General features: G+C 42.7%; 1 protein-coding gene across 5 annotated transcripts in view; it reads right to left on the bottom strand.

Moving 5' to 3' along the window:
- ST3GAL6 (ST3 beta-galactoside alpha-2,3-sialyltransferase 6) overlaps positions 1-22,985 on the bottom strand; it is an 86,874-nt gene extending 63,889 nt beyond the window's left edge. Inside the window, exons 1-2 of one of the 5 annotated variants that reach the window (XM_018057940.1) lie at positions 22,659-22,985; positions 294-446 (exon numbers count right to left, since the gene is read on the bottom strand). The gene's annotated coding sequence lies outside the window, so the exon portion shown is untranslated. Of the gene's footprint in view, positions 1-293; positions 447-22,235; positions 22,635-22,658 lie in introns of those variants that run through there. The other 4 variants (XM_018058015.1, XM_018057820.1, XM_018057883.1 and 1 more) reach the window with 4 other exon arrangements.

Raw genomic sequence — 26,765 nt, 5'->3', positions numbered from 1 at the left:
AAAACTGTTGTAAAGCACAGGGAGCTCAGCTTGGTGCTCAGTGCTGACCTGGAGGGGTGGGATGGAGGGTGGGGTAGAATGGAGAGTCTGGTGAGAGGGAGGTTCAACAAAAGCAGGATATATGTAGACATGTGGTTGGATCACTTTGTTATTAAAGCAGAAACTAATACAACATTGTAAAGCAATTATACACCAATAAAGTCAGTTTAAACTGTATAAGAATTGTGTCAGAACATTTCAAGTGTTCAGACATCTAAGAAGTCTGAGATGACAGTCCTGGTGCTTTTGCTCACCTACACTTTTAGGAATCTGTTTCCCAGAGGTCCTCTCTGTTCTTGAGCGTGTAGAATGCGGTAAGGGCGCCGGAGGCCCAGGAGGCTGCTGCTATCTTGTCCACTAGAAATTATCCAAGATAAGAGGTTGTGTTGCTTCTTCAATTCCAAGTGCTGAAACAAAACACAAATTCAACATGCTTACAAGGATGGCTCAGCAACCCAAGAAAAATCTTAAGCCATCAAAAAGAAAAGTCCTAATGAAAACACACTTTAGTAAAGTCACTACAGGCCCCTCCTTAAATTCTGCACAGGATGACGTGATTACCAAAAACAAAGAAATCCAGCAGCAAAACTGGCTGCATGTACTACATGCTGTAGCTCATGACTGGTTATCCAGGGAATCCAGCTCAGCCTCCTTGAAAAAAACAGCAGATCCAACTCAATTAATCCAAAGCAACCTAGTAATGAAAGAACCATCTGTCTCCTTTTTCAGCTCCTCTCTACACATACACACAGCTTTATTGTTCAATGCAGAGGTGAGAGAAGGAACTGCTGGAAAACTCTCTGAAGAGCAAGGGGAGGGAGGGAGACAGGAGAATGAGGAGAGATCAAGAACAAAACTATCCAGAAGGAAGGGTGGGAAATTAGTGACAACTGCAACTGCTTTAACAATGGGTGGTAGGCTACTTTCTCCAAAAAACTTTGGAAGAAAAAAAAAATCTCAAATTGTTCCGGCTACCATTTTTGCTACACAAGACTAAAAACTCTGATACAGAAACAAAAAAACATAAAACCCTGCATGTTCTGTATTTCTTGTGTTAGCAGAAAGTGTTTTTTTTTTTTTAATAAAAACTCTTAGGAAACAAATATCAAAAACAAAACCACTAAAAATAGGGCAAATATTTATTTCAGAACTCATTTTTGATTCTAACGTCCTACAATAAGAAAATGATTATACTTAATTATGAAAATCATAGAGTAACATGAAAAATATTTAGATTCTACCAAATAAAGAAAGTTTTAAAAAGCTGAGTACATTTCCATACGTGAGATGTATGTGTGGTGACACATGAGTTCAGGACAGAGAAAAAAGAAATCAGTTGATATGCTGAGTTGCGGACTGCACGGGATTTTTTTTCTCTAAAGTTCAAAATTTATGGAGAAACAGAAAATGCTTATTTTCATATATTTCAATATACATTTCACTTGTGAAGTGCTAAGCAGTTTGTGCATTTAGAAATTAGAACAAAGGCAAAGTGGTGATCTTTAGTGGCAATTATAATAGAAGACTTCTATTCTATTCCATTAGGGAATTCCCTAGTAAGCTCAGTTGGTAAAGAATACGCCTGCAGTGCAGGAGACTAGGGTTTAATCCCTGGGTCGGAAAGATCCCCTGGATCTCTTGTCTTCAGTACTCTTGCCTGGAAAATCCCATGGACAAAGGAGACTGGCAGGCTACTGTCCATGGTTTGCAAGAGTCAGACACAACTTAGCAACTAAACAACCACCATTCTATTCTATTCTAATTCCATGATAATAGAAGTCTCCACCGTGAGACAGAATTTTGAACCTATGGAAATTGCGGATAATGATAAACTTCCACCTCAGAATCATTCTCCCTAAATGTATAGAAAGCACAACTCCTGGGTTTCTATCGTCTTCAACCTATAATAGTTACTATATGCTAAAGTCAAGAAGTGATAAAAAATCTGATGCTGGAAGGTTAAGAAAGAAACCTCAAACAATGTCACACCAGGAATAGCTAGAGGATGGGGATTTAGTTACACCTGGAGAAGCTTAAATCATGGAAGGCAAACAAGATGGCCATTTTCAAGTCTGAATGACCTTCATGAAAAAGAGACATAGCCTGGTTCTGAAGGCCAGCGGGGTTAAGCCAAAGCCAGTGAATGAAAAATTCAAGGAATGGACAACTTTGAAGTTGACATAGAAGAACATGCAGGTTTCATTTCTGGACAATGAGTCACTGGTTACTAAAGATACTCTGTTTTAAAAAACTGCTTGGGATGGATTTGTATAGTACTCCTTAAAAAACTTTACTGTCCATCATCATCACCTGAGCATCTTCCTATCAGAAGGTCAGGGGGTCATGAGATTCTGCATTTCTTGCAAGCTCCCAGGTGAGGTCCATGCTAATGCAGTGTGGTTACAAGCATTAGAATGTTACTTAAACTAGTATTTCCCAAAGTTTTCTAACAACATGACTTCAAAAGTACTCTCCAACCCTGATTTGGGGGCAGATGATTAATAAACTTTACATATTAAGTAGTTATTAGTGGAATTTTGCAGGCACACACCTTCAAATTTAAAAAAACAAATAAATAAAGCTATAGGTTGGTATCTTCCAATATCCCCCCAGCTGATACTTTAAAGCAATAACCAATTTTGCCCAATTTTAAACAATACTTTAACTTTATTAAAAAAAAAAAAGAATTAAAAAAATGACAATTTTACTCCAAGTTTGGCAAAGTAAAATGCAGTTACTTATGATTTCCATATACAACAGTTAACAGAGAAGTAGGATAAGACAAAACACAGCTATAACTTTTTTTCCTAGTGATTTGTATTAAAAATCATGTGTCTCCAAAGGTGAGGGTATGCAGACAGAAGACTCCCAAGGCGACACTTGCAGTTTTCTTTTTCCATGTAGGGCTCTGCCTTCTTTTCCGAGCCCTGACATTTCACCTCTCCTCCACCCCATTTGGGTGGTAAAATCCCTTCAATGCTTTGAAAGTTTCCTTCTTGCTCACATTTTGCTTAGCTCTCTCCTTATCTAAGAAACGTGGGCTTTTAATCAGTTCAAAATCCTAAGTGACGTCTTTCCTGGAGAAATATGCTAGTATCTGAACACACAGCCCTTCCTCAAATTTTAAATCCTTCTTAGGTTTCTCTCCCAGAATAAATAAGCCCATAGCTACGAGGGAACCAGCTTCCTGTCTTTCCTCCTACTCTGTAAGTCCCCTTTCCAAAGGGCTTATTGTTTTATAGTTTGCTTAAAAGTTATAAGTAACATTCCATCTGATTTACAAAAGCCCTTTTTCTCAAGCTACTTATTACATCAGTGTATTCTGAATGAATGTAAGCTTATTCTGCTCCCTGAGAAGCATCATTTCCTGTTTAATTCCCCTTTTGCTATTTTTAAAAGTAAAAAAGTGAGTAAGCTTGAGGATAAACAATCAGAAGAGCATATATCAAATCTTAAGGCTAAAGTGTTAGAAATGTTCCAGCTTAACGTCCATCAAAGGATCCTCCAAAATCAAATTACAAATATGATGCTAATCTTAACTTGGGGTATCTTATAATTATTGTTACAAAGAAACCATCATGCATGTGATATATACTTTTATTAAATCATATAATCCTAGATTTACTTCTGAATGCAAGCTAAATTAATCCTCTACGCAAAGGGAGTCAATTCATTTCCTGGTAAAATTAACTATGGAAGTTTTCACCTCTACTATAACTTTGCTGATTTAGGCAATAACCAATTTCTGGGCTTCCCTGGTATTTCAGTGGTGAAGAATCTGCTTGCCAATGCAGGAGATACGGGTTGGATCCCTGATCCATAAAGATCCCACATGTCGAGGAGCAACTAAGCCCATGAGTCTCAACTGTTGAGCCTGTGCTCTAAAGACCAGGAGCTGCAACTACTGAAGCCCACGGGCCCTGGAGCCTGTGCTCCACACCAAGAGGTGCCACCTCAGTGAGCAGCTCACGAAAAGCAATGAGGAGTAGCCCCCGCTCCCCACAACTGCAGAAAACCCTGCACAGCAACGAAGACCTAGCACAGCCAAAAAAAAAAGCCACTGCTTTTAAAAAACAAAACAAAACAAAACAAAAAACAACTTCCCAATGCCAGACCTTCTTCCAGGCACCAAAGACACAGTAGTGAAGAAGAAAATCAGTTTACAATCCAGGAAGAGAGGGAGAAATTAACAAGCAGTTGTTATTACTATTAAGTAATACTATTTGGTGTTATTATTATGTAGTAATTATTAAATTACAACTGTGATCTGACAAGGCACCTAGGTAGGGGAGGACAGAGAGCCTCAGAGGAATTTGAGAGAATTCACAGAGAACTCGTCTGAGGAGTAAACAGATGAAATCAGGGTAAAAATGAAAAGCATTCCCAGCAAAGGAAATGGCATTTGTGACTGAGGCTGCTGCTAACAGAAGTGAGCATGAAAGTAAGAGCTAATCTTTGTTGCATGCCTACCACATGCATGGACTCACAGAATCCTCACAACAGTGCTGAGTTGGGCCTGTTTTTCTAATTCTGTAAATGAGGAGACTGAGAAGCATAGAGAAGTTAACTTGTCCAGGGTGTCTCAAAGCTAGATGTAGAGCCAGGGTTGGGTGAGATAATCTGCTGCTGGTCTATTTATTCTGAACCCATCAGCTACTCTATCTTTCCAGGAACCAGATCAACTTGAAGCCTTCCTCATCTTCAAGATTCATTATGCCAATTTTCATTTTTCAAAGAATGACATAGTGAAATATGGATGTATTGGAAAATCTTCAGTCTCATTCCCAGAATTTTGATAAATGTAAGATTCCTAGATTGAAACCTATTTCATTAGGAAATATTACATGAAATTTTTTCATTACAGAAGCATTAACAGAAGTCCAAATGTTAATATACCATATGCTCACAAACCCATTAACCAAAATAACCATTATCTTCTCAGGGATTCTTTTTTAATAGAGATTTGTGTTCCTCTCTCTACCCTCCTCTTTTTCTCTGGGATCCAACCACAATCATGAATTTGCCTACTTTTTATTCACATACATGTACATACATATGTGGTATATGATACTGCTTTAAATAATGGTTTAACATTTACATACAAAATACAGAATGTTTTGAAATTTGAATTTTTTCACTCTACCCTTCAGGCTCAGAGATCCATCCATACTGATGCATAAAGGTCTGATTCATTCAAATTCTGTACAGTATACTATTAATCAATTGCACCACAAGTCTTTCCATTCCCTATCAGCAGATATTTAAGCTGTTTTCAGAGAACTACTGATCTAACTGTCATTTTGGAGCCAAACATATTTTTTTTCCAATCTAAAAAAAAGCAGTTTACTAAGATAATCTTACCAACAACTCTTTGCGACCCCATGGAGGCCAGAATACTGGAGTGGGTAGCCTTTCCCTTCTCCAGGGTATCTTCCCAACCCAGGAATGCAACAGGTATCTCCTGCATTGCAAGTGGTTTCTTTACCAACTGAACTATCAGGGAATCCCTACAAACTGCTAGAAATACTTTAAAATTGAAATTTCACTTCCACATAGTCTTTTTTCTAAAGCATAAACTTTGATAACTCAAGCTGTTTAAAAATACCTAGATATTTAACATACCAGGTATGACTCTTTGACTATGACAAAGCCTTTGACTGTGTGGATCACAATAAACTGTGGAAAATTCTGAAAGAGATGGGAATACCAGACCACCTGACCTGCCTCTTGAGAAACCTGTATGCAGGTCAGGAAGCAACAGTTACAACTGGACATGGAACAACAGACTGGTTCCAAATATGAAAAGGAATATGTCAAGGCTGTATATTGTCACCATGCTTATTTAACTTACATGCAGAATACATCATGAGAAATGCTGAGCTGGAAGAAGCACAAGCTGGAATCAAGAATGTCGGGAGAAATATCAATAACCTCAGATATGTAGATGACACCACCCTTATGGCAGAAAGTGAAGAACTAAAGAGCCTCTGGATGAAAGTGAAAGAGGAAAGTGAAAAAGTTGGTTTAAAGCTCAACATTAAGAAAACTAAGATCATGGCATCTGGTCCCATTACTTCACTGCAAATAGATGGGGAAACAGCAGCAGACTTTATTTTGGCGGGGGCTCCAAAATGACTGCAGATGGTGACTGCAGCCGTGAAATTAAAACGCTTGCTCCTTGGAAGAAAAGTTATGACCAACCTAGACAGCATATTAAAAAGCAGAGACATTGCTACCAACAAAGGTCCGTATAGTCAAGGCTATGATTTTTCCAGTAGTTGTATATGGATGTGAGGGTTGGACTATCAAGAAAGCTGAGTGCCGAAGAATTGATGCTTTTGAACTGTGGTGTTGGAGAAGACTCTTGAGAGTCCCTTGGACTGCAAGGAGATCCAACCAGTCCATCCTAAAGGAATTCAGTCCTGAATATTCATTGGAAGGACTGATGTTGAAGCTGAAACTCCAGTACTTTGGCCACCTGATGTGAAGAACTGACTCATTTGAAAAAACCCTGATGCTGGGAAAGATTGAAGGTGGGAGAAGGGGATGACAGAGGATAAGATGGTTGGATGGCATCACCAACTCAATGGACATGGGTTTGGGTGGACTCCGGAAGTTGGTGATGGACAGGGAGGCCTGGCATGCTGTGGTTCATGGGATTGCAGAGTCGGACATGACTGAGCAACTGAACTGAACTGATGACTCTTTGAAAACACAAAGTTAATAGTATTTTAAATGAGAAAATACATTTCTAGGTAAAGTAAATCTATAATCATTCTGTTGAAAACAAAACATATTGAAGAAAAAGTGTATGCAGAAAGTAGTCTTCTTATAACCACTTTCTTTTTCTGATAACCACACTGACTAGGCAGAAAACTCTGAGTGCTTGAGCAAGTAGATAAACAAACCAAAGGTTTCCCTGGAATGCTTTGTTCAGTGTTTTAGGCAGAAAATAATCCAAGGCACTACCCCACAGAAAGATAATCAAATTTCTCTTTAGAATCGAGCAATTAGGAGGTACTCCCACGTACCAGGGGACTTCCCTGGTGGCTCAGAGGTTAAAGCATCTGTGTCCAATGCGGGAGACCTGGGTTCGATCCCTGGGTCGGCAAGATCCCCTGGAGAAGGAAATGGCAACCCACTCCAGTATTCTTGCCTGGAGAATCCCATGGACACAGGAGCCTGGTAGGCTACAGTCCACGGGGTCGCAAAGAGTCGGACACGACTGAGCGACTTCACCTTTCACCCATGTACCAGAGTCAAGGATGGATAAAGTGGACAACGAAGCAAAGTAATAAAATACCAAGTCTTTCACCCTGAAGTCTTTAAACCCATAAACAGTGTGACCGTACACAATGACATATTTATGTTAATGGAAATGTTTAGCTCAAGGATATTGTAACAAAGTTTATTATCCAGGCTAAACTGAAGTCAAGTCTACAAATAAGTGAAGACTTATCAATGGCATTTCTCTACCTTTAATGTCACTTTCTATAAAGAATCTGAGAAAACCTCTAAAGGTAGATGTTTTAAAATATGAATAAATGTTTACTAATGGCTGCATTCTTTACACGCTAAAATAACCTAGTCTCAGGAGTTCCCTGGTGGCCCCAGTGGTTAGGACTCTGCACTTTGACTGCCGTGGTCCAAGTTCAATCCTTGAGAACTGAGATTCAACAAGGCTAGGTGTAGCCAAAAATAAACAAATTACCCAGTCTAGATGTAAAGGAAATTCAAAAAAGAGTATTTTCTCTGAAGAGACGGGGGAGAAATGTTTCCTCTCTTAGCAGATTTTCAAGGAAGTGTTCAACATTCCTAAGAAGGTAAACAAAGCTGGGTTGCCAGTGAAAAGAAGTAACTCCAGTGCACTGGGGATCACCGTGCAGTCAGCTCCACGGTCACAATTAGCCAAAATGTTTTAGCACACTTCACAGGCCAGAGCCAAGGGGATATCACTTCTAGATTCCTGGTCTCCAGTCCAAGAAATCCCCCGGGTTTAGGAAAACCTACCTAGGCTTCAGGAGGCAGCTCGGAACTCAACTGAAATTTATCCTACCAGTAGCTCAGTGAAATAACTGGCCAAGCAAATGGAGAAGCTCCATTATTCATTTATCCATCCAACACAGATACCTATTGCCCATCCTATCACATGGCACAAAATCTCAGGGGAAAAAAAAACTGTCTGAGAGCACAGATGCTCTAAAGGCAAGTCCACAAAAACACAGACATACCAAACATAACCTTTGCCCCATGCTGACCTCTTAACTATAGCTTCGTGCTTAGTTGCTCAGTCGTGTCCAACTCTTAGAGACCCCCTGGACTGCAGCTCGCCAGGCTCCTCTGTCTAGGAGATTTTTCAGGCAAGCATACAGGTGTGGGTTGCCATTTCTTTTTCCAAACCATAACTTCAAAGTGCCCTACTTTCTCGTTTTTCAGTTAAGTAATATGTATCTTATAGGAAAAACATAGAAGCCTAAAACATGCAGCTTTTTTGCATTCCCCCTCAAAGGGCAAAATATATTGCATGAGCAGTAGAAACGAGTTATAAAGAGAATAAGAATCAGCAACCGGCCAGAAAGCAGAAGGAGAACTGCTTAAACTTTTCAAACTTCCCCACCTTTGTGATTTTTCTGAATGTCTGGTGAGCTCCCCTGGTGTTACTAGCAGTAAGCAGTGACTTCTGAACAGAAAGCAGGGGCCGTGAGAGGCACCTGCCCTCTGCAACCACGCTAGGCTGTGAACATGTAAGGTGAAGGGCGAGTCTGTGCCAAGAGCATTCCAGACAAATGTCCCCAGCAAACCACTGGGTCCTGAAGTAAGAGTACGAAAGAAGGGCAAAGCAAGTGGCCTGAGCATGTGAAGTCACCCTAGGGACTTCAAAACAGTATGCTTCTTACTATTCTCCTTACCCCAGAAACTCAGCCCAGAATAAGAGAAGTTACTGTCAGGCAGTCTAAACCCAATCCTTTGCTGAAGAAAAAAGCACTCTGTCCTCTGCTACCCTCTGCTTAGTCCCTTCTTACTAACTGAAGCCTAACTGTTGGACTGTTTTTTGATCTGAGGGCTTTTTTCACTTTCTAAAATGAGAACTGGCCTTTGATACGTCAAAGTAGAGAAAAATGAAACCTTTATTTACAGCATGCTATACTATTTGAAAAATAGAGATTTCATTTAAAGAATAAAGTTCTATTTTTCCCCCCTATCAAAGATGATTGTGAATCTGAGTAACTAGGGACAACTGGACCGAGGAGGTGGCTCAGGCCAGGTCTGGGAGAACGGCTTAAGGACACCGCAGCAGAGACCCAGCGAGGCAGTGGCGGGAAGTACAGAGAGATGACGTGCTAAGCTTGGTCTGGGATATCCCAGGAAACCAAACTGGTTCAGTCTGAAAACACTAGGGAAGAACAGCGTGGAGAAATAAATAAAAAGCCATATCACTGCCAAGAAGCCTCTGTCCTCCTATGCGGCACATCACAGACATGTAGCAGCCAGGGGCAAGACAGGGAAAATTCCAGAACCAAGGACTAGGGGGGATCTGGGGAATAGAGACAGGAGGGTTCAGGCACCAGGCCCACCACAGACACTCTGTGTTCATTTCCCAGGGCTGCAACAACAAAGTACCACAAGCATGGCAACTTACAATAACAGAAGTGTATTATCTCACAGTTCTGGAGGCTAGAAGTCCACATGCCAAGTGTTGGCAGGGCCATGCTCCCTCTGAACCTGGTCGGGGAGAATACTTCCTTGCCTCGTGCTAGTTTCTGGTGGTTTGCTGGCACTCCTTAGCGTTCCCTGGCTGGGAGATGCCATCACTCCAACCCAGTGTTTGCACACGGTGCTCTCCCTGTGTCTCTGTCCTCACACACATGCTCCTTAAAAGGTTACCAGTCAATAAAAAAAAAAAAAAAGGCTACCAGTCACACTGGATCAGGGGGCCACCCTACTCCAGCACGACTTCATCTTAACCACTACGTCTCCATGACCCTATTTTCAAATGAGGTCACATTCCAAGGTACTGGGAGTTATAACTTCAACATGTCTTTTTAGGGAGACACGACTCAACCCATAACACATCTCTTGATGCCCACTCCTTCCTCTGAGCCAGAGAGACTCTGATTCTCTGCGTGCATGCTAAGTTGCTCAGTCGTGTCTGACTCTCTGCAACCCTGTAGACTATAGCCCACCAAGCTCCTCTGGCCATGGGATTCTCCAAGCATGAATACTGGAGAATACATGGGTTGCCATGCCCTCCTCCAGGGGATCTTCCTGACCCAGAGATTCAGCCTGTGTCTCTTAGGTCTCCCGCATTAGCAGGATTCTTTACCACTAGCATCACCTGGCAAGCCCTTCTGACATCCTAGAGTCATTCAGAATACGTGGGTGCCATTTCAAATGAAAGAGAAAGAAAAAAAAAAATAGCCTATGGTGGTGAAAGTCAGGGTAGTGGTTACACCCTGGGAGAGGAGCAGTGATCGGGCACCGTGCACTCCCGGAAGGCAGGCTACGTTCCGCCTCTTCACCTGGAGGTGGGTTACACAAGTGTGCTTCTTGGGAGGACATGTATTGAACTATGTGTACGTGGGCTTCCCTCACGGCTCAGCAGGTGAAGAATCTGCCTGCAATGCAGGAGATCTTGGTTCGATCCCTGGGTTTGGAAGATCCTTTGGAGAAGGGAACAGCTACCCACTCCAGTATTCTGGCCTGGAGAATTCCGTGGACTGTATAGTCCATGGGGTGGCAAAGTGTTGGACACAACTGAGCGACTTTCACTTCATAGGTACATGGTTTGTATGCTCCTCTGCATGGATGATGAATTTCCGTAAGAACTTTACTTTTAGAGAGCTTGGTGCTGTCCAAGAAATAAAGGTGTTGACAGCCCAGGTATAACTTCAGAAAGGAGCTTTACCTGGGAGAAGCCTCAACCCAAGCGTCAGCCACTCAGCCCTGCTGGTTCAGACATTCAAGTGGTCAGTTTACCTGAGATGTTCAACTCCCAGGGGCTGGTGTATAAAATGGAAATACCAAAGTAACACACTTATAATGAGAAAAATGTAAGGGCCAAGCAGTACATATATTTGAACTAAAAGATTGACAATTTCTAGAGGCAAATTTCTGGGTGACTTAATAAAAAAAAAAGTTGTTTGATAACCACAGACCCACAATAAGGGCACAGGCTTCCCAAAACAGTGCCAGAAATGAGCTACAATGGTTTCTGCCCTGCCCTGTTTCCCCAGCCTTCTTATGGACCTCTGCCACACATTCCATTTTCAGGCTAATTACAGCTCAAGTATATTCCAGTGTTTTTTCTTTCACATCTAAGTCTCCTCTGGGAATTTTAAACACTTGTGGTTAGAGAGTTTTCCATCCTATTGCCTAATTTCTAAGCAAGAGAGATCAACACCAAAAGACAGAGTTAAAATACACCGGACCCCACTCAGACTTGGTAGAAAATATATTTATGCAGTAAAAATATGTAGGATTTCCTAGAATTAAATATAAGTCAGACATTTAACATCAGATATTGCATAAAGCTCAGTTGTGAAAGTGTCTGGTGATGGAAGTAAAATTTGATGCTATAAAGAACAGTATTTCATAAGAACCTGGAATTCCATGAATCAAGGTAAACTGGACATGGTCATGCAGGAGATGGCAAGAGTAAATAAACATGGACATCTTAGGAAACAGTGAACTAAAATGGACAGGAATGGGTGAATTCAATTCAGATGACCCTTATACCTACTACTGTGGGCAAGAATCCCATAGAAGAGAGGGAGTAGCCCTCAGAATCAACAAGAGAGTCTGAAATGCAATAGTTAGGTGCAACCTTAAAAATGACAGAATGATCTTGGTTTGTTTCCAAGGCAAACATCACAGTAATCCAAGTCTATGCCCCAACCACTGATGCCAAATAAGCTGAAGTTGACCGGTTCCATGAAGACCTAGACCTTCTACAACTAACACCAAAAAAAGATGTCCCTTTCATCACAGGGGACTGGAATGCAAAAGTAGGAAGTCAAGAGATACCTGCAGTAACAGGCAAGTTTGGCCTTGGAGTACAAAATGAAGAGGGCAAAGGCCAACAGACCCTTGCCAGTCATAGCAGTCACCCTTTTTCAACAACACAAGAGACAATTTTACACATGAACATCACCAGATGGTCAATACCGAAATCAGACTGATTATATTCTTTGTAGTCAAAGATGGAGACACTCTATACAGGCAGCATAAACAAGACCTGGAGCTGACTGTGGCTCAAATCATCAGCTCCTCATATTAAAATTCAGGCTGGCAGTGAGCGAAGAGGAACTAAAGAGTATCTTGATGAGGGCGAAGGAGGAGTGAAAAAGCCAGCTTAAATCTTGATATTAAAAAAACTAAGATCATGGCATCCAGTCCCACCACTTCATGGCAAATAGAAGGGGAAAAGGTGGAAGCAGTGACAGATTTCCTCTTCTTGGGCTCTAAAATCATTGGGGATGGTGACCACAGCCACGAAATTAGAAGAGAATTGCTTCTTGGCAGGAAAGCTATGACAAACCTAGACAGTATGTTAAAAAGCAGAGCCATCACTTTGCCAACAAAGGTCCATATAGTCAAGGCTATGGTTTTTTTTCCAGTAGTCATATACAGATGTGAAAGCTGGACCATAAAGAAGGCAGAGCACCAAAGAATTGATACTTTCAAACTGTTGTGCTGGAGAAGTCTCTTGAGACTCCCTTGGACAGCAAGGAGACCAAACCATTCCATCCTAAAGGAAATCAGCCCTGAATATTTACTGGAAGGATGGATGCTGAAGCTGAAGCTCCAATACTTTGGCCACCTGATGCGAAGAGCTGACTCACTGGAAAAGACCCTGATGCTGGGAAAGACTGAAGGAGAAGAGGGTGACAGAGGATGTGATGGTTGGATGGCATCACTGGACATGAACTTGGGCAAACTCTGGGAGATAGTGAGGGACCAGGAGGCCTGGAGTGCTGCAGTCCATGGGGTGGTGAAGAGTCAGACACAACTTGGTGGCTGAACAACAACAACTGCAGAAGCTCTAAATAACATATTGATGTGTTAAAAAGTGAGTGATGTCTTAAAAACAGGAGTGGGGAGGAGAAGAGGAGTAAGAAAGGGGAGCAGAGAGGAGGAAAGGAAGCCAAACTTTAACTGTAAAGGAAACAAATACAAATCACATCTTAATCAAACTGTACATAAAAATTATCAAGCACATAATTATAGAAGAGGAAGCTGTGGCTTTCTTGAGTGCTAAATGTAATAGGGAGGTACTGGAAGTTTCAAGGCTATGAATTTATAGCAGTCCTGTGGACTGTTTTCCTTGGATATCTCTGTCCTGTTGAAGCCCCTCTCCACTCTCAAATTTCATATAGAAACCCAGGTTTCAGAAGTCTCAAATGATACTTCACATCTCCTTTCTCTTTTTTTTTTTTGGCTGTGCTATGTGTGACTTGCTGGATCTCCGTTTCCCAACCAGGGACCGAACCTGGGCGATGACAGTGAAAGCCTGGAATCCTAACCACTAGGCAACCAGGGAACTCCCTCACATTTCTTTCAAACACTCAGGTTATTAAAAATGAGAGATCAAATATCAAATATATGTTATGTTAAATAATGTTCATCATTTTCTCATGAAATGTTTTCATCATCTTCTCATGAAAACTGCCATAAATCGGAGGCAGCTAGTGGGATTCCGCTCTTCAAGAAAGTCTTCCTTCTCTACCTCTACCCACGGTGAGATGAGGATAGAGAAGATTCTAAGAAAGAAAGTATATGTAAAGTGTTTCAAGAACATATGTTTCAAGATATAACTATCAAGTTTTTAAACTACAGAAAAAGATGAACAGATGTTCATTTTTTTAATGGACATCTGAACAGAGTAGTTTTTACTTCTCAACCCTAGTTTATTCTGAAAAATCACAGTGCCATTCAATCAACAGATTTTCATCTTCCAACTCCACCTGAAGCATGCATACATGCACATGCACGCACACATGCGTGTACACACACACACACTGCATCCCTCCACTGTATGCCCATGGATCTCTATATTATAATTAGTACTGTGCCTGGCACATGAAAGGTGTCTAAATATTTATTACTGTTCAATGAAAACTAAAGAATATAACAACATGAGTAGATAAATAGAGTCCAAAGTGAAGTCACAGGTTGAGACGGTGGGATGGCATCACGGAGTCAAAGGATACCAGTTTGAGTAAACTCGAGAGCTGGTGATGAACAGGGAGGCCTTGTGTGCTGCAGTCCATGGGGTCTCAAAGAGTTGGACACGACTGAGCAACTGAACTGAACTGAAAGTGAAGTCATGAACTGAAAGTGAAGTCAGGTTCTAATAGGACTCAGACTGGTTAAAAAAAAAAAATTAGGACCAGAGAAGGCCAAACAGAAAGACTTTCTGGAGAAAGTCAAATTTTAACTATCCAATGAACAAGAGTTATGATAATAGCTATAATAAGAGTTATCATAATAATAATAATGTAACAATATCGATTAAATGTTAGGTATTTGGCAGGCCCTATACAGAACTATTTGCATGTGCTTTCTTTTTTAATTCTCATAACTATGATGTGGGCATTATTTCAAGTTTAGAGATGAAGAAAGTGACCTTCATAGAAGTTAGGCAATTGTGTTCAGAGTCAGGCAGTTTATCAGCCATGAAACTGGAAAATGAAGGCAGGTTATCATCTAGCTTGGATGGGGTGGGTGGGGAGTGGAAGGAGAAAGGCACTAGTTCTAAAGGCCTTCACAGCCTGCAGCACAGGGAGGCTTGCAGCGACTGCAGAAGCAAATGGAACAGTAAAAAAAAAAAAAAAAAAAGAGCAACAGGAGAGAGCAGAAAACTTCAAAGACCTATGGGAGGAATTCTCTGGATTTTTGAGCAGAAAAAAATTGCTGTAATAAAAACCACGCTTGAGGAATGTTAATATAAAAGGTACATAGACAGGAATATTGATGGTCATAGGTGGAGACCTTGGGTAGAAGCTTTGTAAGAAGAATATAATTGCATTATTTATGGTTAAAGCAGAGGAGGCCTACACACCAACTCTAAAAATAGAGGGAAGCTTTTCAGTTTTTTTTGCAGTAGATGGGCCAGTTTTGTCCTCCAAAAATACTCCAGGCCTGCAAAACATTTACAGATATTTCAATCATCAGAAATTACACATATCCTTTAACATCCTGCTTAAGAAAAAAATCCAATTATTTCTAATCTAATTGTAGCATAGCTGGGATCAAACAAGAGTGATTAGCTAACTTACTCTGACATTTACTTGAGATATTGGCTTCAACTATCAAAAGAATCTTGACAGCAGTATTCTTTATCTCACCAAAATCATTCCCAAAAAAAAAAGTCCTATAACTTGCAGAGTCTGTCAATTAAATAAAATTATGAATTAAATTACTTGCTGTTGCTGAAAAGCAGCTGGAAATCCATCTGGAACTGGACCAACTCATTGCTCTTGTCTAAATGCAACAAGATAACCCATTTCTCCATTTTAAGTGGTTTATAACTTTATTATACTATAATAATTATATATTACATCATCTAATCTTATACCAGCTTTATATTATCCATAAAAACAAACCAGGGAACTAAAAAAAAAAAAAAACTGACTTTTTAATTCTTTGGCTCTGTGCTGAACATAGAATATGTGCAAATTCCCTATCTTTGCCTCTTCTATCCCTTAAGACACGAAAGACTCTTACAGACTAAAGGGCTGCACAGATTTTAATAAAAGCATTTCATTTTATTACTACTATACCATTTTATTTTAATAAAAGCAGCACCTTCTATGGTGCTGGCCTAAATATTTGCAATAGAGTATTTCCTAAGAAGAAAACTCCTCTAAGCTATCAGAATCACTGGGCTGATAACTTCTCTGAGGACTAAAATCTTATTTGGGAGGGAGACTCCATAAAATCAGCTCAAAGACCAGAAGACTTTGTTTATATTGTTTATATTATAGCAGCATGTCCTTGAGGGACAGGGGGAAAAAAATCTAAAAGGTAGAATCTTTAAAATATGTATACAGAATATCTCTATTAACCAGGAAGATGCCCTCTAAAGACATCATTCTTTGTGAGAAACTTTGTCACTCTGAGTTTCAGCAAGAGCCCACACCTGGGCCCTTCTCAGTTCCCTCTGCCAGGCAGGGACTCCCTCTCAACTCTGGCCCTGATGAGAAGAGCTTTTTATCCCCAGTGCATTTGTTTGTGTCTCCAGCTAGGTTAAATGATATCTAACAGAAACCTAAGACATATCATAATAAGCAATGAAATTCAAGCGGTGCTTACTAAAGGGCATGAAATCATAGATGTGAGATGCTGGGCTATTAAAGAGGGAAATGATTTTGTTATCTACTCTCTTGGCACACTTATTTCCTCACTAATGTAACTACAAACCCAACTCAAAGTATCATAAATTATGAATTACGAAACTGAAAATTTGTTGTAATTCAGTCTCTAAGTTGCATCTGACTCTTTGCAACCCCACGGACTATGCACGCCAGGCTCCCCTGTCCTTTACTACCGCCTTGAGGTGGTCAAATTCATGTTCATTGAGTCGGTGATGCTATCTAACCATCTCTGAAAGTTTACTGTACATGAAAACAAATTTGAGAATAGCCATCTGATAATATTCACATACCAGTCTCTTACATGACAACCTAACAATTTTCAAAAAGAAAAAAAGTTTCAAAGCCAGAAAAGTTTTAATTAATTTAGACAAATCCACAGGAATAAATGCACCTTTCACCCATTTTCTCCAATGGGTCAAGTTTTTGAGATGATACATTGATAATCCTAATAGTTACAAAGAGGAAGCCTAAGAGTTATAAAGGTGTTACAGCTGAGCTAATATATTCACACTGTGAGTTAATCCATGGAATGGACGGAGAAACCTGGCAAATGTCTGTTCTATTTATAACGTTCTGAACACACCAGGTGGAGGACACAGGGGCAAACAAGACAAGACATAATCGCTGCCTGCTCAGACTGAAACATGTTTCAGATTTTTATGTCAGCATATCAGCCATAAAGAAACAGATACCAAAAGCTGAAAGATAACTGATATATTTCCATTAAGTATGTAAATTAATAAATGAGCAGGGCATCTGGCTAAATAATCTCAAAAGTAATTTTCTAAGAGTATACCAAGTTTCCCCAGAGAGTTGGATACTGGAGATGATGAGCTATCTTGGAATCAAAGGATACCTGATAAAATGCCTCTGTTCATTTCTGATAAACCAGTGCTACTAGGAAGTAATACCTTGGTCATAAATTTTCACGATTTAAGTGTTACTCTAAGACTGAGAAGATTATGAAGAAAAATACAAACAAAATTTCTAAGGCATAGTATAGTCCCATGGCAACTATTACAAAAGTTCACTTCTACTGAAACTGTAACTCCCTGCATAGCCTGGGGGAAAGGGGGCTGGCATCAGGAAAAGGGAAGAATTTCCCATTATATAGAATATCCCCTCTTCAGACAATTGTCCTTTTGGTTGGTGGCATCTGCAACTAGATGGGAAAAATTAAGTTAATCTATTCAAATCACACTTTCAAAGGATACCAACTGTGATCGATTTGAGTAGATGATTAACTTAATTTTTCCCATCTAGTTTCAGATGCCACCAGCCAACCCAGAGACTTAGAGACAACTAGATATTCAGCCTAGAGAGAAGTTGAGCAATCAGAGCTAGTGATGGAGCGTTTCATGCTTGAGTGAGGACAAGGATTTATTTCACTGAGTGAGAGGAGCCCTGTACCCAGTCCTCTGAGGACTGCTTCTCAGTGTGGACATGCCTGCGCCCTGGCCTAGAGCAAGGAAGGGAAATCAGTGATGGCCAGTTACTGGGGAGAAGAAAAGTGTGAAGAACGAAAACGTGTGTGAGAGAGAAAACGCCCAAGAGGAAAGTCCACTGCCCACCAGGTAAGGACTGAATCTCTACATCAGACTCCAGTGGCATCTTATTCTAATTAAAACACAGTTCAAACTTCTTCTTAAGACTTGAAGGTATCTCATAAGCAGTCTTCTGCTTCCCTCACTGACTTCCTCTCTTCCTAGCTTGCGCTTTTGCACTCTTCTCCATCTACAAGTGCTTCAAACATCCCCAATTCATTGATGCCTCAGGGCCTCTGCAGCTGCCGTTTCCTCTACCTAGAATGCCCTTCACTTGACTGGCTTCTCATCATTCCTATCTTTCTTCATACACCCCCCCCCCCTTTCATGGCAGCTCTCCGACTGCCCTAAACCAGCTTCCCTCAGACCCTGTCTGGCACACCCCCACTATGAACTGTCTTCATAACACTCATTCTATCTGAAAAGTGGTTTCCCATATATTTGTATGTGATTTATTGATTCCATTTCCCACAGAAACATAAACTCCGTAAGAGCAGAGAATGTGTTTTGTTCAGTGCTGCACACCCTACCTAGAACATCTCCTGTACATGGTAGGGATGCAGGAAATACTGGCTGAATCTCAAGTTCCACCATATAGACGACTGCAGAAAGTCACCCAAGAGCCACTGGAAAACCATTCTCTGCCCCTTTTGTTGCCCCATCAAAGCACATGGTCATGACCGTGACCCACAACCACACCAATTCCAGGCCTGCTTCCACACGCCATGGGGGTGAGAATAACATTGCTTCCCTTGGAGAAATCGCCAGCTTCCTTGCCCTTTCCTCTCCTGGAGGCCTTATTCTTTCATCTCCCACAGATCTTTCCATCCCCAATCACATAAAAAGTCAGTCAGTGTTTAAAGAATTCTCCAAAAACCAGCATTACTCTGTGCAACTGGCTGAAATGATCCCCCTAGCACACTGCATCTCAGGTAAAAGGGGGAAGAAGAGAGAACACAGAAGAGACTCTTCACTCAGCTTTCTAGTGATCATGGTGAGAAATTTCCTAAAGGTTGGGTGCTTTCCTCCTCCTTTTCCCCAAAGGTCCAGGAAGACGAAAACCCCAATCAGGTGCAGAAGGTTGTGGTAGTAAGTGGTAAGCTGCCCATTGCTCCTGGGATGACCAAAAGATCTCCAAAAAGAAAAAAAGAAATATGGACACAAAGAGACTGAGATCCTACTGCTCCTCACTCTCTTTTATCATCATAATCTCACCCGCAAGATATCATTGCTTCTTAGCCTGACCGCATGTCTGGCAGCCAAGTTCCTGACCAACTCAGTCACCATCAGGAGAAAAAACACCTGCTACCCCACTACAGTGAGAACTGTGCTTCTGACACCCTGACATGGAACCATAAATACAGCTTTCTACAAAAACACTGTTATGTCCAATGCACACATCCTGTTCTATACATCAAGTGCACTCCAAATTAAACACTTTAACTCATCAGGGTTCAATTGGAAACTGTGGTGTATGCTGTTATCCACTGTAGTTAGGATAAGCAGGAGACAGATTCGTTTCAACAGTGACAGTGAGGATGTAGCCCTGCGAAGATTTCTTCCAGGCAAAAGGGAACTTCCCTGAAAATATATTCAGAATGAAAAGAACATTCAGAACATAAGCTATTGGCAATAACAGGCCCTTGTAAACCTGGCCAGACACAACCCACACAAGGGGCATGTCAAAGATGTGGAGAAGACAGAAGATAACTGTTGAAAGTCTGAAACTAACAAGAGGAAAGACAAAGTATGTAGAGCACCTACTCAAGAAGCCAAGCCTGAAGGGTAATTAAGAAGGTGTGTTCAGATAGGAGAGGGGGATACAAGTGAGCGGGTGGAAGGCACAGGAGAAAGACATGCAAATGAATGGAAGAATCTGTGAGGAACATCTGCTACAGAGGCTTCCTGGGAACCCTGCAAGGCAGAAGTGAAGCAACCCTCCTGTGATCCAATCTAAGTCACTTAACCTTGGGCAGTCTCAGTTTTTTGGTTTTTGTTTTTAATTATAATATAAGGTCAAGCATTCCTGTCTCCTAGAGTGGTTGTGAAGATTAAATAAACTAGCACAGGTGAACTCAATGGGGATCACACTGGGAACCACCTGAGTTTTGTACTTTCCTCTCCTCCTTGATAAGCATCACCTAAAATGCACTTAAACAGGTCTCTGGTCCCCAATCTGAAGGCAGTCACAATGGAAAAAAGCCTATTGGTAATCTGCGTGGTTAGCAGATGATGCTTATCAGAGAAACATGAGAAGCACAGCATTACTTCACTTCTCTCTCATAATATTCCATACGATATGGAACACAGAAATATCTCCAACAGAAGCAAACGGCTGTCACTATTATTTAAAATGAGAAAACTTGAAAATTACAATTTTCACAAAAGACAGACTGATTTTTTTAAATGCTATGTCTCTTAAAGTCATTCTTCTGCCAACACTATTTGTATTCCTTTTGAGCACCAAAGATTTGTATTGATTTGGGGCATAAGATGGAGAAGGCAATGGCACCCCACTCCAGTACTCTTGCCTGGAAAATCCCATGGATGGAGGAGCCTGGTAGGCTGCAGTCCATGGGGTCGCTAAGAGTTGGGCACGACTGAGCGACTTCACTTTCACTTTTATGCATTGGAGAAGGAAATGGCAACCCACTCCAGAATTCTTGCCTGGAGAATCCCAGGGACAGAGGAGCCTGGTGGGCTGCCGTCTATGGGGTCTCACAGAGTCGGACACGACTGAAGCGACTTAGCAGCAGCAGTAGCAGGGGCATAAGAACAAACTGAATATCTCCAACAAATCTACTGAAACAATCAAAACAGCAAACTCATTCTATTACTCCATAAATACGGAGACACGGTACAACCTGAAACTGTGACAACCAGGGAGGGACTTGGCGAAAATATTGCTCAAGAGAAGGCCTGTGAGAAGGCCCTCCCCCTCCACGATTAAGGACCGCTTGATGCCAGAACAGAAACACAGTTTGGAGAAAAGTTCTCTTCTCATAAACCAAAGTTGCCATTATCTAAAGTGCTTCCGAGCCAATCAGCCTCATTCGGAGACGACAAACTAGATCATCTAAGAGTGGCTCTTTACACATTTTCCTACTAAAAGTCGGCGGTGAGACTAAAAGGAAGGGAAAACAAATCAATTTACAAATGTCAAATCATCATGTTTCAAATGTAAAATAGCCTGGCAACCTGACCAGATCTTCCCAAAAAAGTAACATCTCCATATAAGTCAAAAGATAATTTCTCAGCCTGCAGCCGGGACAGGAAGTTTTAACACCAGAAAGTCAAATATCAAAGCTAGCCTTGTAAAAGCAGCTATCAGAAACCACGAGACTAGCGTGAACATGGAGCCACAGGGCGAGGAGCTTCTGGTAGATTCGCAGTTTTCTTAACTATCTACCTAATTACAGTTCTCAGGTGGTGGACCTCTTAAAGCACGTGTAACTTTTGGATTTAGAATCTGCGGCTTCTGTAGTTTCTGATACGTTGGCATTCAAGATGTCTTTTTCATCACCACTCCCAAGCACCGTTTTTAAAACAACATCTTCGAACAGCAACCCCACCCTCAACCCGGTCCCCAACCTCTCTCCCCTCCCTTCCACTGAAGACCTGCACCCCCCCCCCCAAGAAAGGTGCTTTGGGTTTGTTTTTACTTTCTGAAAACTGCCTTTTATAGATTCTCTTTCAAGCCCAAATAACACCACCCAAGGGGCTGAGATCGCCAGGGAGCTCGGTAGCATTCGGCCTCAAAACCACTAGTTTCTTCTCCCTTTTCCCCCAAATTAACGGCAGGCCAAGTCCCTGCAATTTTCTCGCCGCCGCACTTTGCGCCAAATCGCCTCAGAGCTGGTTTCTTTAGGTCTAGTTCCACTGTGGCGGGAAGAAGGGTTTCTCGTAAATTTTTTCTAAGGTAAAACGAGAGAACCTTCCAAACCTCTCGCCCCCGCTCGCGTACATCCCCTTTTACAAGGAAACAGTAGTGAGCGAGGAACCCGTCACCCCCGCCGGCCAATCCGGTGCCCAGCGCCCCAGCCGCCCTTACCCGAGGAGCACCCGGGTCCGCGCGCCCCCCACTCCCTGAACCCGGGGCGCGGGGCAAGCGCACGCAGGCTCCTGGAGGTGGGAGGGTGCATGGAGGCGCGCCCCCCGGCCCCTGATCCTCAGCCTCAGAGGCAAAGCCCGCGGATCTCCCCGCACCCCCAACCTCCCTCTCCCACCCTCCCCCCGGCGATGCCAACCCGCAGCGAAGCGGGCCGGGGAGAGTTACCCGGCGAGGCCCAGGCGCGAAGACCGCAGAGGCGCGCGGGGCTCCGGGGCCGGGAGCTCGCCCGCAGCCGCTCGCTCCAGCCGGGTGCTGCCTCTCCCGCGGCAGCCGCAGCATCGAGCCGGCGGAAACCGGAGGACGGTGGCGCGGCTCAGCGGCGGCCCGGGAAGGAGGCAGTCTCCCCGGACCCGGCGGGGCACCAGCGAGGAGTCCGAGGCGCCAGGCGGCGCGTGCGCTGCCCACCGCTCCCGGGGCCGGATCCTCGGCGACTGCGCCGAGCGCCTCCGGAGTCGCGAGGAAGCTCCTCCCGCGGCAGCGGCTGCGGCCGCCCCCGAGTGCGCGGAGGAAGGTGCGGGGCAGTGAGGTGCAGAGAGAGCCGCCGGGGCGTCCCCGGGCGGGCGAGGCTGGAGCGGGCCGAGCCCCTACCTTTCTGGCTGGCTGGACTCCAGCCGCGCGCCCTCCCCGGGCGTCCCGGACAGGAAAATCACCAAGGGAGGGCCCGGGGAAAGCGGCGGGTGGCTTTGGACGAGGTAGGAGGATCGGGTTCTACAGACAAGGAGACACTCCCTTCCCGCCCCGGTTTGTTTGGAAAGCTGCAGGGGCGAAAGAGAGGGGCGGCTAGGGAGCTTCCTCCTCCCCGCCGGGCTGGCAGGCGGCAGAAGTAAACACTTTTTGCTTGGCTCGGCGGGGACTTGTGTGACACGAGGCGGGGCAGGCGGTTTGGTCCCCAGCAGAAAGGGCGGGAGTGTCCAGAGAGACCAGAATTTCTGGGCTCTCCCCTTCAAGGACAAATGTGTTAGTGCTTTTTATCTTTCGGAGGAAACGATACGTTAGGGGGAAGGAAGACGAAATGTGTATTTGCTTGTTGAAATAGGTCTCCCTTGAGAAATGTGTATACTATAGTGATGATACTTGGATAGCTTTATTTTTTAAATGTCAGTGTTTGTGAAATAAAAAATATGCCCTGGGAGAAGAGCCACAGACTTGGGTGCAGTTCAGAGTGAGTAACGTGTCAGGCCCTGAAACAAGGTCCTTTGTGATGGACCTTCTGGTGTTAGTGTTAATTTTAACACCGGCCCTAGGAGGCAGCATTTGTTATTTTCCCAATTTTATCAAAGAATCGGACACGGCTGAGAACACACGCACAATCAAAAAACCCAGACAGTTCAGGAAGTCCCCAACCCTTACCCTTTCTACAAATTGCCTTTGTAGTAACCCACACAGATTTTGTAATTATAAAGGTGGTACTTCAGACATCTGAGTGGTCGTGGTAGATTAGTTCCTAAACACTGTCTGACTCTTTGAGACCCCATGGACTGTAGACCTCCAGGCTCCTCTGTCCATGGAATTTCCAGGCAAGAATACTGAAGTGGGTTATTTCCTTCCCCCAAGGGATCTTCCCCACCTCACCCAGGAAATGAACCTGGGCCTCCTGCATTTCAGGTGGTCTTCTGCATTGCAGGCAAATTCCCTACGGACTGAACCACAAGGAAGAGGGTATTTGTCCAACTGGGGGCCCATTTTTCTTGAAGTTACTTTGCTCTTTTAGGTTCTCCTGAGTTTATTACCTTTCTTATGTTCATCACCTTCAGAATTAAAGCAGTGATTTTACCCCCTACTCTAGCTTTCCTAGGACTTTTTTTTTTTTTTTTCTTAAAGATGTGGACCATTTTTTGTTAGTCTCTATGGAATTTGTTACAGTATTGCTTCTGCTTTATGTTTTGGTATTTCATCCCCAGAGCATGTGAAACCTTAACTCCCTGACCAGGCATTGGAAGGTGAAGTCTTAACCAATAGACTGTCAGGAAAGTCCCTTTCCTAGGATTCTTGAATCTGCAAAGTCATGTGCTAAGGGAAGAGGCATTTGTGCTTCTTCATAGTCAGTAGTGGCCAAGAAGACACTACTCACCATGACCTAGTTCAAATTCCACTTCCTCCTCTGGCTTATGTAACCTTAAACAAGTGACTTAACCTCAGTGTGCTTCCTTTTGATCACCCGTAAAGTGAGAGAGTACAACCTCTCTTCAGGGGTTGTGATGAGGATTAAAATAGATGATGAAGTAAAGAGTTCTTGGCACAATGCTTATCACAAAAAAACATCAATCAGGAAGTATGAATATTAACTACCAGGTCTTTCCTACCATGAGTCAGCTACCCTTCATGTTTCATGTCTGTTCCTCCAATTCATCCTGCAAACCAGAATAATCTTATCCCAGAAATGACGAAGCGGAGTCAGGAGGTTACGTAATATGCCCAAGATCATACCAACCCATTTTGGAGCTGTGATTTGAGTGAAAGTACCTAGAACCAAAATCAGCTCTCTTTCCAGAATCCTTTACCTGTTATGTAACTATCTGGGCAGGTGCTTTTGACATGTCAAAGATTTTTTTTTTTATGCAGAATACATTATTGCATGGGCACATGATTGCAACTATGTAAAATTTTTGAATTCTTGTGGAAGGTAGTAAAGAATTAAGCAATTAACTCAGCCTTTGTGTAGAAGATTTATTCTAATAAAGTGGGAGGGGAAGGGCCAGGAAATAGAGAACTACTGGGACATGCAGGGTCTTTTAAAGGCCCTTGAAATCATAATATTTAGGCAGTGTACACACAGGGTTCGCCCAGTTTGCTAGGTTTGTTTCTTGATTATAGATGGTGTGATCTCTTTGAATTAAAATGACATTGTTGGAGGAGATGTATCCCAGGGTATACAGGGACTTTTGAAAGCCAGGTTCCCCACACTACCCTGGAGTGCCATTCAGCACTCTGGAGAATCACAGTCTAAAGTTCAAGAAAGTAGTATTTCTTCCTGACCCCAATATATGATCTGCCTTCCAAATTCTCACACCCTAGCCCAAGCAGAGGCTTTCTTGGCATGTTTGACATAGGACTGTCTACTCTATGCAGAAGAGACCTGCTTGTAGGGGCATGCTCTCAGCAGGTCACATCAGATCATAGTAGATGAACCCCAGGACTGGAGATACAAAGTGACAAGAGACCTCTTTCACACAATATCCTCTTTTAAGTTTACTGGGGGGGGGGGGGGGGGGCGGGGGGGGGAGAATGTTTTCTTAAACATCCTCAAAATGCCAGCAAATTTGGAAAACTCAGCAGGGGCCACAGGACTGGAAAAGGTCAGTTTTCATTCCAATCCCAAAGAAAGACAATGCTAAAAAATACTCAAACTACCACACAATTGCACTCATCTCACACACTAGTAATGCTCAAAATTCTCCAAGCCAGGCTTCAGCAATACGTGAACCGTGAACTTCCAGATATTCAAGCTGATTTTTAAAAAGAGGAACCAGAGATCAAATTGCCAACATCTGCTGGATCATTGAAAAAGCAACAGAGTTTCAGAAAAACATCTGTTTCTGCTTTATTGACTATGCCAAAGCCTTTGACTGTGTGGATCACAATAAACTGTGAAAAATTCTGAAAGAGATGGGAATACCAGACCACCTGACCTGCCTCTTGAGAAACCTGTATGCAGGTCAGGAAGCAACAGTTAGAACTAGACATGGAACAACAGACTGGTTCCAAATAGGGAAAGGAATATGTCAAGGCTGTATATTGTCACCCTGCTTATTTAACATACATGCAGAGTACATCGTGAGAAATGCTGGGCTGGATGAAGCACAAGCTGGAATCAAGATTGCAGGGAGAAATATCAATAACCTCAGAAATGCAGATGACACCACCCTTATGGCAAAAAGTGAAGAGGAACTAAAGAGCCTGTTGATGAAAGTGAAAGAGGAGAGTGAAGAAGTTGGCTTAAAACTCAACATTCAGAAAACTAAGATCAAAAAAAACAACAAAAAAACTAAGATCATGGCATCTGGTCCCATCATTTCATGGCAAATAGATGGGGAACAGTGGAAACTGTGAGAGACTATTTTTTATTTGGGGGGGGGGGCTCCTAAATTACTGCAGATGGTGACTGCAGCCATGAAATTAAAAGACGCTTGCTCCTTGGAAGAAAAGTTATGACCAACCTAGACAGCATATTAAAAAGCAGAGATGCTACTTTGCCAACAAGTTCCGTCTAGTCAAAGCTATTGTTTTTCCAGTGGCCATGTATGGATGTGAGGGTTGGCCTATAGGGAAAGCTGAGCACCAAAGAATTGATGCTTTTGAACTGTGTTGTTGGAGAAGACTTGAGAGTCCCTTGGACTGCAAGGAGATCCAACCAGTCCATCCTAAAGGAAATCAGTCCTGGGGAGTTGGTGATGGACAGGGAGGCCTGGTGTGCTGCAATCCATGGGGTTGCAAAGGGTAGGACACAACTGAGCAACTGAACTGAACTGAACTGAACATTCTCAAGGCTTGGGGGATTCAGTTTTAAACAGTACCTGGCTGAGACTGAACTTGACCAACATTCAGTCCTTCCTCCAACTCTAGGTAAAGATCCTGCCAGCTCTGTCTTCTGATTATCTTGTGGTTTTATCTCCTACAAGCAATTATTTGTCATAGTGGTAAAAAAAAAATCTGCCTACCAGTGCAGGAGATGTAAGAGACACTGGTTCCACCCTG

Source organism: Capra hircus, chromosome 1 (genome assembly GCF_001704415.2).
Source record: "Capra hircus breed San Clemente chromosome 1, ASM170441v1, whole genome shotgun sequence".
Lineage (NCBI taxonomy): Eukaryota > Metazoa > Chordata > Mammalia > Artiodactyla > Bovidae > Capra > Capra hircus.
The sequence above is the reverse complement of the archived record's forward strand: the minus strand, read 5'-3'. Positions and strand labels throughout refer to the sequence as shown.